The sequence below is a fragment of the Pleurodeles waltl genome, chromosome 8 (assembly GCF_031143425.1).
Source record: "Pleurodeles waltl isolate 20211129_DDA chromosome 8, aPleWal1.hap1.20221129, whole genome shotgun sequence".
Classification (NCBI taxonomy): domain Eukaryota; kingdom Metazoa; phylum Chordata; class Amphibia; order Caudata; family Salamandridae; genus Pleurodeles; species Pleurodeles waltl.
The window spans coordinates 1,511,888,391-1,511,905,325 of NC_090447.1; positions in this window are offsets into that span (position 1 = coordinate 1,511,888,391).

A 16,935-nucleotide genomic window follows, 5' to 3' on the forward strand; every position below is an offset into this window, starting at 1 on the left:
TAGGAAGGGACGCCCTTGACACGCCCCTTCCTAATACAGAATCGGAATGTAGTCACAAATCCAATTTGTGATTCGGTAACAAGTTACCAAGGGCCAGGTGTACGAAATTCCGGCTTTGCGACTCGCAAATTGCGAGTCTCAATGCCGGATGCAGGATGGTGTCCCTGACACCATCTGCGAGTCGCAACACTCACAGGGATGGTGGCCTGCTGGAGACAGCAGACCACCATGTCTGTGACTGCTTTTTAAATAAAGCAGTTTTTTGTTGTTGTAATGCACCCGTTTTTTAAAGGAAAACGAGATGCATTACAAAATGAAAAATGAAACGTTTCAGTTTCATTTTTTCAGAGCAGGCAGAAAAAATGTTTTCAAGTCCATTCACAAAGGGGAAGGGGTCCGTCCCATTGGGACCCCTTCCCTTTTGCAAATGGGTTACCACCAGTGTGACACTGGTGGTAACTGCGAATGCTTTGCGACCGTGTTCGCGGTTACAAAGCAATCTTGCATCGCGCTGCGACTCGCAAATAGGAAGGGGAACACCCCTTCCTATTTGCGACTCGCAGTCCCGTTTTGCGAGTCGGTAACCAGGTTACCGACTTGCAAAATGGGAATGGGCATCGCGGTGCGGGTTTTGGCGGGTTTCGCTGTTTGCGACACGTAAAACCTTTCCTACATCTGGCCCCAAATAGCAAATTGGACTTGTTGCATACCAACATGCATTTTTGCGATCGCAAATTGCCCAGATCGTAAAAATGTTTGATACATCTGGCCCCAAATTCCTTGAATTGCTCCTTTTATTAGCAAAAACGAGGGCTGCAGTCACATGGATGGGACAGCCAGGCCCTAGTGTGGATGGCTGGTCAGAGGAGTTAAGGAATGGGCAGTGGCTGAGGAAGCTGACTTCGCAAATGTAGATGAGATGACAAACTGGCAGAAGACCTGCAAGTATGAGGAGCATTACTGACCACATCTGAGAGTGGGGAGGAGGATCATGGGAGGACTCCTCAGAGGATGAGGAGTGAGCATCTCTTGCACTGAGTGTTGTACTGCTTGGAAAACAGGGAGGGGAGAGTGTTAGGTGATATATTTAAAAGTGATGCTTAATGTAATGGTCTTTGATGACTCACTTTGACTGCATGCCAACTGAATGGGGATGGCTTTGTTTTTCATAACTAGTTAACTCTACCACAACTACTTGTGGTGAAAACAATAAAAAAGGTCTATAAAAAAGTTGCAGGTAGAAGGTGTCACCTGGAATTACCTATAGGGTGCACTTTTCTTGTTTGCACCACGATGCACCTTAAAGGAGGTGCGCTGGGTGTAAATAGGAAAGTGCGCCCTATTAGGTAGAATGAGCTTCCCTCACAGCAGTCGTAAACCCGCGCTGGCTCCAGGGCAGTGCATGCAAGAGAAATACGGAGCAGCTGTTTAAAAGCTGTTTAAAAGCTGCTCCGTGTTTCTCTATGGAGGACGCAACCCGCCTGCACGTTTCAGAGGGATTAGAGATCCACTTGCAGGTGGGTGCAGTGAGTCACTGCACGCGCCTGCAAGGGGTTGACTGGCGTGGTCCATGGGGCCCCTTTTCATCCCTCCAGAGGGCTGCCTTTAGAGGGTGCACTGAAAGTGTGCCACCTTGTTGTGGTGCAGTTTCAGTGTGTCTTCTAAAGGCATGTTTGCCTCTGTGCCCGCGTCGTTAATACGGCAGACGCAGAGGCAAAGAGATCCCCCTCATTTGCATGGGAACACGCCCCCATGCAAATGAGACAATTCCCTCTAATGATAATGCCAGTGCTATGTGTGCACCAGTGCAATCTGTATTATAGAAGGGGCTGCACAAGCGAATTGTGGCCCCTTCTGTAATACCAAAGTGCTACCGGGGCATGCAAAGAGGGCACAAACACCCATTGCGCTCCCGGGGCACTTTGTGTCATACGGCCCCTGGTTTCTTCCTGACTTTCCCAATCCATTATGTCTTTTGTCAAGTGGTGTTGGATGTCAATTCAGTTTCCTGTGCTTTTACAATTTAAATATTGAAAGGCCTGAATCCACTTGGATGGCGCTTCACCTGGGCTCTTGACCATTGGATTTCACCAGCCCTGCAAAGATTTCATCAGCAAGGAGGGTTTTTTTTTTTTTACACCTTTGGCTTTTTCCTCCTGAGGAGGTGGCAGTATCTTGAGGGCATTTGTCTACCACAGATTCCAGTGTGTTTTGGCATTGTGGCTTCTAGAAACAATTGCCCTTCCTCGGACAGCAGAAGACCCAAATCCGGATTAACGAGAAACATCCAGAGTCTCACACCTTCCCCTTTTGTAATGCTCCTGTAAAGCAGATTAGTGTCATTTCCAACAGGAACAGTTCCCTATTGACTGAGAGACAAGAAATAAAGCAATCTTATTTTTAGATGATCAACTCACAGGGAGTAATGGAAACTAAGAGGATGGTCCTAACCCTTCCCTCAAAGACATTTCACAGTGAGCCTTCTCATCATGTTGGATGTTTCACAGGTAAATAGTTGGATGTCCAAGTAGAAATTTTCATGTCGATGTTTTGGAAAAAGAGACTATTGTGGCTATGACTTGAATCACAACCCTACACACAGTATTCTAAATAGTGAGCTATTATGGCCAGAAGTATATGACTATAGGGTTAAGCATGAAAATGTAGGATGGGGTTCATAAGAAATGTTTTGTGGTGTATAAAGCATCGTTGTTGATTTATGGTTAAGATATACTGCCAGTACCAAATAACAGAGAAGCTCGGTACTGTACCATTTTGATGAAACTGGTTGGAATGTGCTACCAACAGCGGGTATAATGAGTTCACTGGGGTTTGATAGTGGATGCACCGTTAACCGAATTCCACCTAATGGAGGATCCTCTGTGTCCATAAGTAGACGTTCTACCATATACATTAAATTTGATGAATGCTGTGCTTACGTTAGGCTTACGCAGGTCATCAGCATATTGACGCATAGGTAACCCACATGATGTGTTGTCCCATTTACACAGTGACATGTAAGTATGATTCAGTTTAGGTATAGGCATTAAAATCTGCTGAAGGACCAGTCTTTTTTTTACTATAAGTTACAAGTCTGAGTTTTTGACTTAATAGAGGTATGACTTGAAAGGTCTGATTATTTGCAAGTCTTTGGGCCAGTCTTGATAAGGCCTTAAAAGTTGAAAAAAGCTGAAACGTGTCAACAAGTTTATGAGGCAGCTCCATAGAAGCAGTACAAATTAAATATTTGCATTTGAAGAGAGAGCCCACATATGGAGCAGATAATTGAGTTACTCATCCAAGGGCTTAATATTTAAAGCTATTTTTTGTATTTTTAGAAAAGTTGACAAAAATTAAAAATAAGTGTTGAGTGATTGTAGGTGCAATGAAGGACAAATTATTTCTATAAAATCGTGATATGATAATGAACCTCAAAAGTACCACTAGCCATACATTCACATTGCAATCTGACTGACATGTTAAAATGTTAAACTGTTTAAAGGATTAAGTCTGAGTATGATTGCAAACTAAAAGCAACTGCCATTTCTTTCTTTAAAATTTGAGAACTTTACTCGTTACTTGCTTACTTTCCCTTCTCCCTTAAGGGTTACCTGGGATCCTCTGTGATGTATTATTAATGAATGGATCTTTTAAAGACTTGACCACCAGGGTATCTGTACAGATAATGTCTTCAATATGTGTAAATATCTTATACAAGGATAGGTGGTGCACTTCCTTTGATATTTGTGTCTCACACCCATGACTTATATTTATGTCATTGGGGCATATGGGTTATGAAACATACATGCAGATGTGCAATGTGCAATATGCTATTTATGAACATTGTTGAGTGTGGGGAGGAGTCATGACTCGCAAGAGGCGAAGCCTCGAGTGCGTCATGATACCCCACGCTTGACTCACACGAACGACCAGGAGAATGCTCTGTGCTTGTGGACAGAAGACCCAGAGTGCAGTGGACCTTCCTATTTTCAACTCGTGTGATTAGTGCAGGAAAGTTATTAGGGATTTTTAAAGATCTTGATAGATTATATCTATATCAAAGCGACGTATAGAGAGGAACGCGATTGGGAGAACGCTCTTTACTTATTGGGAGAAGAAGTGGGGCATATGGGTTATGAAACACACATGCAGATGTGCAATGTGCAATATGCTATTTATGAACATTGTTGAGTGTGGGGAGGAGTAATGACTCGCAAGAGGCGAAGCCTCGTGTGCGTCATGATACCCCACGCTTAACTCACACAAACGACCAGGAGAATGCTCTGTGCTTGTGGACAGAAGACCCAGAGTGCAGAGGACCTTCCTATTTTCAACTCATGTGATTGGTGCAGGAAAGTTATTAGGGATTTTTAAAGATCTTGATAGATTATATCTATATCAAAGCGAGGTTAGAAACACGTATAGAGAGGAACGCGATTGGGAGAACGCTCTTTACTTATTGGGAGTAGACCCACACTTGAGCACAGAGGAAGTCTCTACCTTTATTCTTGTAAACAATGAGTAATAGCTCTTAAGAAATTTAATTATTACTGTTCCTTTTGTAGTCTCCTCCCATAACTTAATGGCACAAAGAGAATATTGTGGTTTGTAGTTACTCACCTTATCTTACCCGTATTATGAGCCGTATAGAAGCGACAAGCGGCTCAGCTCGCTGTGATACACGTGTTGGCTGGAGGTTGTCAAGCTGGTGGAAGGCATAGAAACGGAAGCCAGTTTTGGCAATATTTTTATTCCTGTAACAACATGCTATAATGAGCTCATTGTGATATTTGTGTTCTTCCTGAATGGCACTTCAAACATAAATGGGATTAATAGAGACTAATAGTTTAAATAAAAGAAGACAACAATATAGCTGTATTTTGGATTAATATAAGTGTCCAGCAAAAATTGTAATTATTGTTTAACAAAATGCATCTTATCAAATTCAGTAGTAAGGGAAAACAACACTGAAGTGACATTGTTACCATTAGGAGAGTCGCTTCCATGTCTAAAGTAATTGTTACATGCAATCCCCAAGGAAGTAAAACATGTCTTCTCATGTCAATTCTGCAGCACTGTGGTAATGACCACAAATATGGCGTTTGCTCTGTAGTATTTATAGTGTGAATGTGTGTTTCATAGCACCGTTACTCTAAATAATGATTGATGGAGAGCGATTTATTTTAGCTGTTATGGAGCATATTTTATTTCAGACTTATGTATGTATACTTGAAATGTACACCGAACAATCTTTTTGTCTCCACATTTCTCATGGTCCTCGGAATCGTGTTTCTAGCCTAGGTGTTTGCACAGTGAGGTAACTAGGCAGGGACTTCACTGACCATCCCACTGTTACCTGGAACAGAAATGGACCATTTAAAGAGATCACCTCAAGCATCCCTGAGACTCTGCAGACTTATTTCTATGCACTCATATTTATCAATGTGTTGCTTCTCCCTTGTGTCACTCAACTGTGGTGTGAGGGTGACCCAATACTAAAGTAATATTTATCATTCTGAGCAAGGCAACCTTCTGTGGCCCTGAGTGGCTTGATGAATCTGGAGTAAAGCTACACAGCGCAAATCGCTGTTTTACGCTATTTCGTCCCAGGGAGGTGTTCCATGGATGGAGCGTGGGTGTTGCAACACATCCACCCATGGATTTTTGCCCATTCCCAGATTTATCATTACTGGTAGGCCTGGGAATGTGTCAAAATGCTATGTCTTCCCAGGTGAGGCATAACAAGGACAAATATCTTTATTTCTTTACATTTTTTCTGCTTTCTTTCTCTGTGTGCTGCAATCTGCAGCAGACAAACAAAGAGGAAAATGCCCCAAAGGATTGTTTTTGTGCAGGGAGGTGCTCCTTCCTGTACAAAAACGATTCTGTCTTTAATGCAGGCACCATTGCACTATGTCGCAAGGGTGCCTGCTTTGGTGCTAGGCGGCCAAAGGGCACGAGCCCAGGGAAAGGACAGCAATGTGCCATATTATGTTAGACACGGTGCATTCCTGCCGTTTCCATTATACGCTGTGCAGCTCAGTAAGGTGGCTTGAAGTGCTGCAAGAAATATTGATCAATCTACCCCAGGATGTCCTACTTCATTCTGAGAAGTCAAAGACAACCATTGTGAAGTTTTTACAGTTCGTGATTTAACGCTAGCCTAGACAATACAGCAAGGCAATTGTTGTAAAAGATGAAACATAATATTAGCACAAGCGTATTAGAAATGTAAACAGACAGAAGAATCCTAGCATCTTGTTAGCTACAGCACTAGCCTGCACTAGGTGTCCTGACTATAAGCGAGATGTGCAAATAATCAAATCCACTTGTACCTCTTCTTAGGTTAGCGATAGGTAGCCCTTGCTTTGTAGAGTTGATCCACAGAAACTCATGGCGTTAAGACACTGTTACTTACTAGAAATGTGAAAACAGTTGTTGGCACCTTCCTTCCCACAGGCCAGGCCACAGCATGAGAGTTTATACTTCACGAGGAAGTGAGAAAGTCAGGGCACTAAGTGATATTTTTTCTCTACATTTAAGTCTGTATTTATCCATATTTATTTTTAGCAATTTGTATCTGTATTTATTGTATTTATTTTAGGTTTTGTGAAAAAATTAAGCTGAAACTAGTATATTTCCATTTTTATTTAACAGAAAAATGTGCAATCTTATTTGAATGTCTGCCAGTTGTCATTGTTATTAAGAACAGTAGATGATAAATCGATTCACTGTTAAGGAAATATGAATCTTTTAGTATCAATATTATGCATATACACTGCTTGTTAAGTATCATTATTAAAATGCCTTTATATTTTTAAACTACTTACCTGTCAATCCGCACAGCTATTGGCCTGACAGTCATGACTGACAGAACTTAGAATTGCTCAGAAAAGATCCTGGTTTCCTTTTTTATCCACATTTAAAAATTAATACATGCAGGAAAATAAATGTTTTTCTGTCTGTATTTGTCTGTAAAAATCAGTAAAAACAGAAAACACGGAGCCTTTATTGTAAGTGATCATTTAAAAACACTTTTGGCCTTGCAAGCATCTTGAAAATGTTTCACAAAATGAATCCATTACCACATAACCTTTTTGTTACTCCCTCAGAGAGCAGTGATCACAGGTCAGAGGCCATGAACGGGGAAGGTTTGCAACATGTAAAAGGTCATTCAAGGAGTTAATAGTGGGGCAGTTGATTTCTAAACTGCCCAGTGCCAGAGAGCGATATAATACACGAGGCAATTGATGCATGGAGTGTCTGTTGCCATTGATGAGTGTCACTACCTGGTCAATGGATGCATGTAATGTCTGGGACCATTGATGCACGTCACTGTCAGGTCAAATGATGCATGTACTGCCTTGGACCACTGATGCATGTCACTGTCTGCTCAACTGATGCATGTACTCTCTGGGACTATTGATACACCTCACTGCCTGGTCAGTTGGTGCATGTATCGTCTGGGAGCATTGATGCAAGTCACTGCTTGTTCAGCCCATGCATGTACTGTCTGGGACTAAAGATGCACACCACTGCCTGCTCAATTCATGCATTTACTTTCTGTTGCCATGGATGCACGTCATTGCCTAGTCAATTGGTGCATATGATGTCTGGGTACTTATGCACATCACTGCCTTGCCAACTGATGCATGTACAGTCTAGGACCATTGATGCACATCACTGTTTGGTCAATCCATGCATGGAATGTCTGGGACCATTGATAGACATCACTGCCTGGTCAATCCATGCATGTAGTGTCTGATCCATTGATGCATGTCACTACCTGCTTAATTGATGCATGTACTGTCTACGACCATTGATGCAAGTCATTGCTTGGACAATTGATGCATGTAATGGTTGTGGCTATTGATGCACCTCACTGCCTGGTCAATTGGCGCATGTACTGTCTGGGACCATTGATGCACGTCACTGCCTGGAAACATCCAGAGTCTCACACCTTCCCCTTTTTTAATACTCCTGTAAAGCAGATTAGTGCCATTTCCAACAGGAACAATTCCCAATTGACTGAGAGACATCTATAGTCTGGGACTATAGATGCACACCACTGCCTGCTTATTTGATGCATTTAATGTATGTTGCCATTGATGCACGTCATTGTCTAGTCAATCGGTGCATGCAATGTTTGGAAATTTATGCACGTCACTGCCTGGTTAACTGATGCATGTACTGCCTGGAACCATTGATACAAGTCACCACCTGGTTAATCCATGCATGTACTGACTGGAACCATTGATACAAGTCACTGCCTGGTCAATCCATGCATGTACTGTCTGGGACCATTGATGCACGTCATTGCCTGCTCAATTGATCCATGCACTGTCTAGGAACATTGATGCAGGTCACTGCTAGGTCAATTGATTCATGTAATAGCTGAGGCTATTGATGCACCTCACTGCCTGGTCGATTGGTGCATGTACTGTGTGGGAACATTGATGCATGTCACTGCCTGGTCAATCAATGCATGTACTGTCTGGGACTATAGATGCACACCTCTGCCTGCTCACTTGAATGGCCTGTGCCATTGATGTTATGTTATGTTATGATTGATTTGTGTCACGCATGGCTGCCCGAAGGCTTCCCAGCGCTTTCAATAGCAGTTACTGTCTGTTAGGCAGAGGAGAGGCAAGTGGTACAGGTGTTAAAACAGGCAGGTTTTAATGAGGCGACGGAATGTTAATTCATGATTAATCAACCGGAGGGAGATAGGTAGGGAGTTCCAGAGTTTAGCGCCCAGGAACGCCATCGACCTTCCACCCCACTTGATTTATTTTATGGATGGGATAACTGCTGGGGTGGCTGAGGAGGACCTGAGAATTCTGCTAGGTTTATAGAAAGTAGCAAGGGAGTGGAGAAGTGGAGGTCCCTTAGCGTGGAGGGCTCTGTGAAAATAGCAGAGTGTCTTAAACTTTGTGCGTTGCTCCATGGGGAGCCAATGGAGGGCCACAAGGGCTGATTTAGCCGACTGGTATCTGGGCAGGTTAAAAAGAAGGCGCGGTGCAATGTTCTGGGGCATCTGTAGTTTTTTCACAACATATTTCGGGGACCCCAGAAACAGAGCATTTCCATAGTCTATCCGGGAGCTGATGAGGGCCTGTACTATAAGACTTTTCGCAGTGAATGGAAGAATTTTGAAGCCTTTCCTAAGCAGTCTGAACATCCCAATACAGGTGGAAGAAATTTTCTTTACTTGATCCACCATTGAGAGCCAAGGGTCAAGCCAGATGCCCAGGCTTTTAATATGGTTTTTGGGTGTTGGGAGGTCTTCTAGGAGTTCAAGAATCGTTGTTACTTGAGGGGGGATTGAATGGTTTCCCATGATCATTAACTCCGTTTTGTCTCCGTTCAACTTAACTTTGCAGTCCTCCATCCATTTAGAGACCACACATAGGCAGGGGGCAAGCTGTGATTTGAAGGAGTCTTGGTCGTGGGGGAAGGAGACCACAAGCTGGGTGTCGTCAGCATAAGACACCAGCGAGAGCGAGAGGTTCCACAAATCTAGCTAGTGTGATCATGTATATATTAAAAAATGTCGGACTTAGTGAAGAGCCCTGGGGAACTCCCCACGGGCTCTTAAAAATCTCTGAAAGAATGGACCGATCAAGGACTTGAAAAGTTCTGCCGTCTAAAAAATGAGTGATCCATCTGAGGGCTTCGTCAGAGACTCCATTTTCCCTCAGTCTATTGAGTAGGATCCCATGATCGACAGTATCAAAATGATGCACGTCATTGCCTAGTCAATTGGTGCATGTAATGTCTGGGGATTTATGCACATCACTGCTTGGTCAATCCATGCATGTACTGTCTTGGGCCATTGATGCACATCACTGCCTGCTCAGTTGATGTATGCACTGTCTAGGACCATTGATGCAAGTCACTGCTCGGTCAATTGATGCATGTAATGTCTGGGACCATAGATGCAAGTCACTGTCTACTCAATTGATGCATGTACTGTCTGGGACCATTGATGCACATCACTGCCTGGTCAGTTGGTGCATGTACTGTCTGTGACCATTGATGCATGTCACTGCCTGTTCAATCAATGCATCCATTGTCTGGGACTATAGATGCACACCACTGCCTGCTCATTTGATGCATGTACTGTCTGTTGCCATTGATGCACGTCATTGCCTAGTCAATCCATGTATGTAATGTCTGGGGATTTATGTACGTCACAGCCTGGTCAACCGATGGAAGTACTGTCTGGAACCATTGATGCAAGTCACTGCCTGGTCAATCGATGCATGTTGCTATCAGCTGACACCCACACATATCCATCTGAGAAAACTGTTGCTCATTACTGTCTGGGGTCATAAACTCATGGTGCATAGTCAGTGGCCCATCTATCCTTTGAGTTTATCTGAAAGAAAGCCTCACTGACTTGAAGGCTGTTGCTCATTACTGTCTGGGGTCATAAACTCATGGTACATAGTCAGTGGCCCATCTATCCTTTGAGTTTATCTGAAAGAAAGCCTCACTGACTTGAAGGTGTAGAGTAAGCAAACATAAGTAATATGTTTGCAAATGTACATGTTTAGCCAACCCTCTATCTGAAACCCAGAGTCTATAGGTCTTAGCAGATGCCATTTTTCTTGAGATGTTTGGGCAAGGTGAAGTCTGGTGCATCTCTATATGCTTTTTACATTTTGGTGTTGTGCCACTTTTGCCCTTTTGTGAAACTATGGCAAAATGTTTTGGGGACTGGCAGGAGACATGAGGAATGCAGGTATCAGATGATTTCTGTTTCTGTCCTATATCTAAAGAATGCGTTATGCCGCATTGCCCATGGGTACAACCATGGGATACTGATATTTCTGAAAGCCGACTGATATAGCCTTGCTGTGATTCATTGATTTACCACTGCAGTTACCTTGAGAGGGTGTCTTTTCTTAAAGTAGTAATTGCTGTAATGATACATATTGTTCACCTTAAAAGTTTATTTATTTAGCATATTGCTATGGAATGTTGCCATTAGTAACCCATATAACTTTGGAGAGATGTTGACTGGTGCATTGAGATGAAAATACATAACCCAACAGGTGGCTTTTATCCCATAAACAGACTAGCCTGTTTTAGGTTTAAACCTACAGTGACAAATAAACCTCCACTGAAAAGAAAACTGACCTAATCAGTGTAAACCGCTAAACACTGATAAACACTTGCACAACCACAAACCAAAATGCCCTTAAAAATAAGGGAAGTGAGAGAGAGAATGGTTCATTTTTTATTCTTTTCTAGAGGGTATTCTTGAGTTTTGTTGTTTCAGGGATATCAGTGAAATATTGTTTCTTCTTCCTTTAGGTTCCTCCAGTTTTTGTGCTTGGATTAAATTGGCATTCTTTGGAAGCATCTTTTACATCTGATATAACAAATGTATACATTGTAAGCGATCAGAATCATATTTGATCTTTTGGCAGTGTTTACTTCTTGGGCTGATTGGTGATATAGCCAGCTTATACAAACCTGGGTCAGTATGTACAATCACATTTACCCACAGACACAAAATTGGTAAAAACCCTTTGATTACTCAGCCCCTAATCTAACAAATCAATATTGATAGGAGGTCACCTGCAAACACCCCATTCTTTAAACAATAAATGAAAGGGCTAGTGACAGGCATCTGTGAAAAGAGAATGATCACCATGCACATGGGATAGTGGTGAAAAAATGACACGACTTTCCACATACAAACATTATTCATAGCTGCAAGATGTTCCATTGTTATATGTGATGTCATCAGCTAATCCTCGCTGTTTGCCCAGCTGCACTTTACTCCTGGGGTTTTTGAGCTCACAGGTACAATGTTAACAGCAAAATGTCAAATCCCAGAAATCAATATGAAGACTGGCTTAAAGTGAGATGTTTGCCCTGGGGACACTTGGCAGGTATGAATGTCCACACAACAGCAGCACCACAGTCTAACTTCTGTCCATTAGACTCACTGTCAATGGAATGCATACCCTGAACTACTTCTCCTTTAAATAATATGTGTGTTTTATAACAATCGCCGCAAAAAGCACGTTTTATAAGCACAGTAAAAACACAGTTTTTGTCTATTTTTTGGGCTAGGCAGCTGAATAATCACTGAAAAGCACTGATTTCAATTGTTTTGGAAAACACTAAGAAAACACCACTGAAATCCAGAAAAAATAAACACTGAAAACGTGACAGCCCACCCATAAGTACAATGAGCATAGCCACAGCTTGTGTACTCAGATTATCACAACTAATTGGTTTGGGGAAGACATTCTGTTAGTGATGGGGAACCGGGGTGACCTTTGATTTGCTGGGGACATTTTTGGTACATTTTTCTATGGCAGTGAGACCACCACAGTCCACATACAAAGGCAAAACATGTACCGAAGTATTTAGCATTGCAAAGGGTGAATTGGGATGCTCATAAATGCATAAATGGCCTTTTGCCATATATCAACCCTATTTTGCGATTCAATAAACTATTACCGAATGGCAAAATAGGGTTTGCGAGTCAGTATTAGAAAGGGTCGTGTTAAGGACGTCCCTTCCTAATGGCGAGTCACAGGGCATGCATGAATGTTTTTTTTACCAGAATGTGGTTGCAAAACATTTATACTTTACAGACTCCGTGAAGGACCCATTCACAACCAGGAAGGGGTCCCTATGGGGCCCCTTTCCCCGTGTGAGTTTAGGCACCAACTTTTTTTAAAAGCAGGCAGCAATCCCACTCTTAAAAAATGAAAATAAAACTTTTAATTTTTGTTTTTGTAATGCATCCCATTTTCCTTTTAGGAAAACGACTGCATTATAAAAGAAAATGCTTTATTTACAAAGCAATCAGAGACATGGTGATCTGCTGATCCCAGCAGGCCACCATTCCTGTGAGTGCAGGCCTTTCCCAGTGAGTCATGAACTTCGAAGTGGCAGGTCCCTTTGCGACCCATTTGGGAATCCCTAACAGTGTTACATACACTGTTGTACATCCCATTTTGCGAGTTCCTATTTGTGAATTGCAAATAGTGACAATTAGAAAGTCATACATTTTTGCAATTGTACATGTGGCCCTTAGTTACTGCTCAGGCCCTCCTTCCGCGAGTGGGCGGGATCCAGTGATATCAGTACAGAGATGTTAACTGTTAATTGGGTGGGTGGCTGCCAGAATACAGGCTCTGTGTTGTGTGCATCAATGCTGACTCTGTTGGCTCTCAGTGGTAGTAACAGGGATGTGCTCTATGATGTAGGCAATAAGATGCAGCCTCTTGATTGGCTGAATGCGTTAGCCCTCCGCCTGTTCATCTTACTGAGCCCGCCCGGGCATAAAGCAGCCTTAAGACCCCACTAAACCAAGTGGGCAGAACTGGTTGTAGTGAGTTGAATCTACCCAAAGTTGGGTTGTGACTGGACTCTGTCTCACAGGTGTTTTTGTGTTATAATCTGGCAATGCCAGCTGCCCATCCCGAACCTCCATCACAAGTGTGAGGCCTCCTACACCTGTTCCTCCGCCTGCTGCTCCCAAGATCCACATCGCCTTGGGTCCCACCCTGTGCTGGCACTACACAGTGAATCTTGTATGCACAGGGCCCAGGGTGGCAACTGTGATACTGCCTTGCTGACCCTTCTCCTTCTCCTTCTCCTACTTACAAACCTCCACCGTGGACCCATGCCACTGCTTGGTGCACCTACAAGGATGTTGAGCATGCAGTGCTGGGAGGAGATGCCAACTTCTGCACAGCTGCTTTAACAGTTTTACTAGCCCCAGGGAAGATGCACTGCTTCTTCCCAGAGTATTTCCTTCCCATGTGAGGAATGTGGCCCTCACAACTGCACACAATTCCCAAAACATAGACATGCATGGACAGCAGCAGTGCATTTGCACTGTGAGTGGTACCTGCCTTTCACTGTGGACCTGGCAGCCGTGACAGGGTTTGCCATCCGCTCTTTCTCCCCCACTTACTCCCTGTGCCCCTACTTTTGCCTTGTGTCCCCCATAGTGTCCTGCACTCTCCCTTACACCCTTACTTTCTCCCATCAGAGCCAGAAAGTGTCAATAGTGTTGTTTTTTTGTATTGTCAAAGGGTGCTCAACAACTCCACTAATATATAGAACAAATAAAGAGTGTGCAGCTGTTGTGCAAGATTAACTGGGTCTGGGTAAAACCTGTGCTCCTGCTACCCCTGTGCTACCCCTCTTGTGTAGTACCCAAGCCTGCAAACATCTTTCCAGTACAAAAAATCCAAAATGATCATTTGTACTTCCTCTAGAATATTCAAAAGGATTGCACTGGAGCACAAACCCAAATGGAGACAATCAAGGACCTTGTCATAGCATTTTTGAGTATATGGCATAGTATACCTGCAGTATTACTTCACAAACTTGCAAATGCAATTCACTAAATCACATCTGTTTTGTTTGTTAACAACGGAATTCGCTGTCACGGGTGCGCAAAACTCAGCACGTGTAGTTCTGTGTTTTGGGAGAAAATGAAGGGGTGACAAGAAGCAATGACTGCAAAATGATGTGCAATTGACTAGAAATTGGGAAAAGGAAAGGGACCTTTCAGGAGAACCACAGAACCTAAATACTAACTTGCAATTCTCAAAAGTTACAGCCACATCTTCTCCACTAGCACTAAGGGCCAAACAGTTGCAAATCTACACCACATGTGGCCACTCACAGATACTGCAAGAGAATCACAGAAGGATCAATGCAGGTAGACATTACCACCACAAGCACAATGAGAGAGTGCAAGGGAAGGGAAATTAGAGTGGATGTTGGATATTGGAGATGGTGAAGAGGCCAACACATTTTATGTTGAAACTCGAAGCACAGGGCAAAATGTATTTTATACTTGAGTAATTCACACTTATGAGTAGGTTTACTACTTTTTGCATCTTTGCAGAATCTGAGTGGAATTTACTGCTAAAAACTAGAGTAGAAAGGCCAATCACTGTTACTGCAACACCCTTCCATAGAAAATAATGGAAGTAGGGCATTGAAATAGAACCCCATAGAAAGTGATGTTAAATTAAATTTTAAATAGTTACAAATATAAACAAATACAACTTAATGTCAAAAATATATACAACTGTACATATTTATCACTTAATTGTAAAACAAATGTAATACCCTATTTTGAATTTAACACATTTGTAACAATATTTTTATTAAGTATGTCTACATTCATTGTAATTAATTCTATACATCGTTTTAGTAATAATGCAAAAAAAAATTTTTTTAGATGAGATTTATTTTTTAATTTAAGCGTCAATCTTTAAACTTCGGAAAAATAATTTAGATTAATTTAATATATTTCATCAATTAAGGATTTATTTAAAAATGCAAGTTAATAGTGTTGTAGAATATTTGTATTTTGTTCTGCATATATAATAAATGCATAAAATGAATTTACATGTATATTTCATGTAAAAAAAAAATATATATTTATTTTCGAGTTAAATATATTTTTTAAATGTTTGCTATATTTTATCATGTGGACATCTCCGCCCTGATTGCGGTGGTCGGCACTGCCATGGATGCTCGCTAGGTGGAAAGACATAATGACATCGCTGATGACCAACACTGCCTAAAAGTGGTTATGAACATGCGCCCCCCACCCCCCGAAACAGCACCTTCAGAAAAGAACCATAAGAAACTTTAGAATTCTGACAGCCCAACGGAGGACAACTGTCACAGGTGTGACAACAGGTGTGGATGCTCATACCTGTCAAAGTGGGGATTTGGCATGATCTTTTCATGTGTGCAAATTGATGAATGAGCATACATTTGCTAGAGATGAGAAACTGATCAATGAGATGCATAAAGACGTACTTATCAGTATATACCAGAGCCACAGACTTATCTTCTGATGATGGCATGGGGCAGAATTGGTGCTTTCAGGATGTCTCTTGATGTGGTCTGATGGATAGGGTGTTGATTGTTCACCAAGGAACGTTGGATCACTATAGTTGTGGACAGAGGCACAGAGAATGAACATATCACAATACTAATAGAATGATGGAGTGGGACAGAGGTGGAACATCCATAGAATTGAGTTTTGAGTGTCAGATACCGGCAGAATCTTGTGTCATTTGGAAGTGCCATGAGAGAAATTAGGTTCTGCGACAGAGACATGTTAGATTGAGGGGGTGATTGAAGACATATATACATATATATGTTACTAGTCTAATTACACAGACACACACACCCACACATCAGAGCAGTAACTTCATCCATTATATCTCTTGGTGAGGCATGCTGAATGTGGAGTCCTTATTGTGTTACAGATTCACATTTTATGTATCCTCACCCTCCTGATGATGATTGAGTGATGCATGCACCATTAGCAATTGGCATGAATGTTGACTTTCAAGGCTCTGTCATTAATTGGTGTCTGAAGTCAGCCACATGTAAGCTCAGGCCGTGGAGGGCAGGTACGTGATGGGCTGGAAATACAAAACCTGTAAAGGAGAAAATTGCATGATAAGGATCAGCATATTTGGGTTTTAAGCAAAGACAATTGTAAATGGACCCAATGATAAGTGTGGTTGTGACAGCAGTGAGGCATTGCTAGGGGCTGGTAGGGATGCATTGTGATGCTGGTCTTGCTTGGGGCCCTGTCATAGGATGGATTGTTGCTACTGCAGCTGTTGCCTGTAATACATCAGGCAAAGGGCCTGTAGAAAGTAAAGTTAGAAGGCACCAAGATATATTCTGTATGGTGGGGGATGCTGTGTACGTGAAGTGTGCAATGGGCGACTATGTGAGGAAGGAGGATGTTTTAGGATAGCGTGATGCATTGAGTATCAACATCTAGAGGAAAGCTTTACAGCAGGCCAGAGTGAATTGTGGGAAAGGAACACTCACGCAGGGGTGACACAGAGGTGGGATCCAGGTCTGCCAACAAACAAAGCCTTTGCCAACTGAATCCTGGAAAACTTG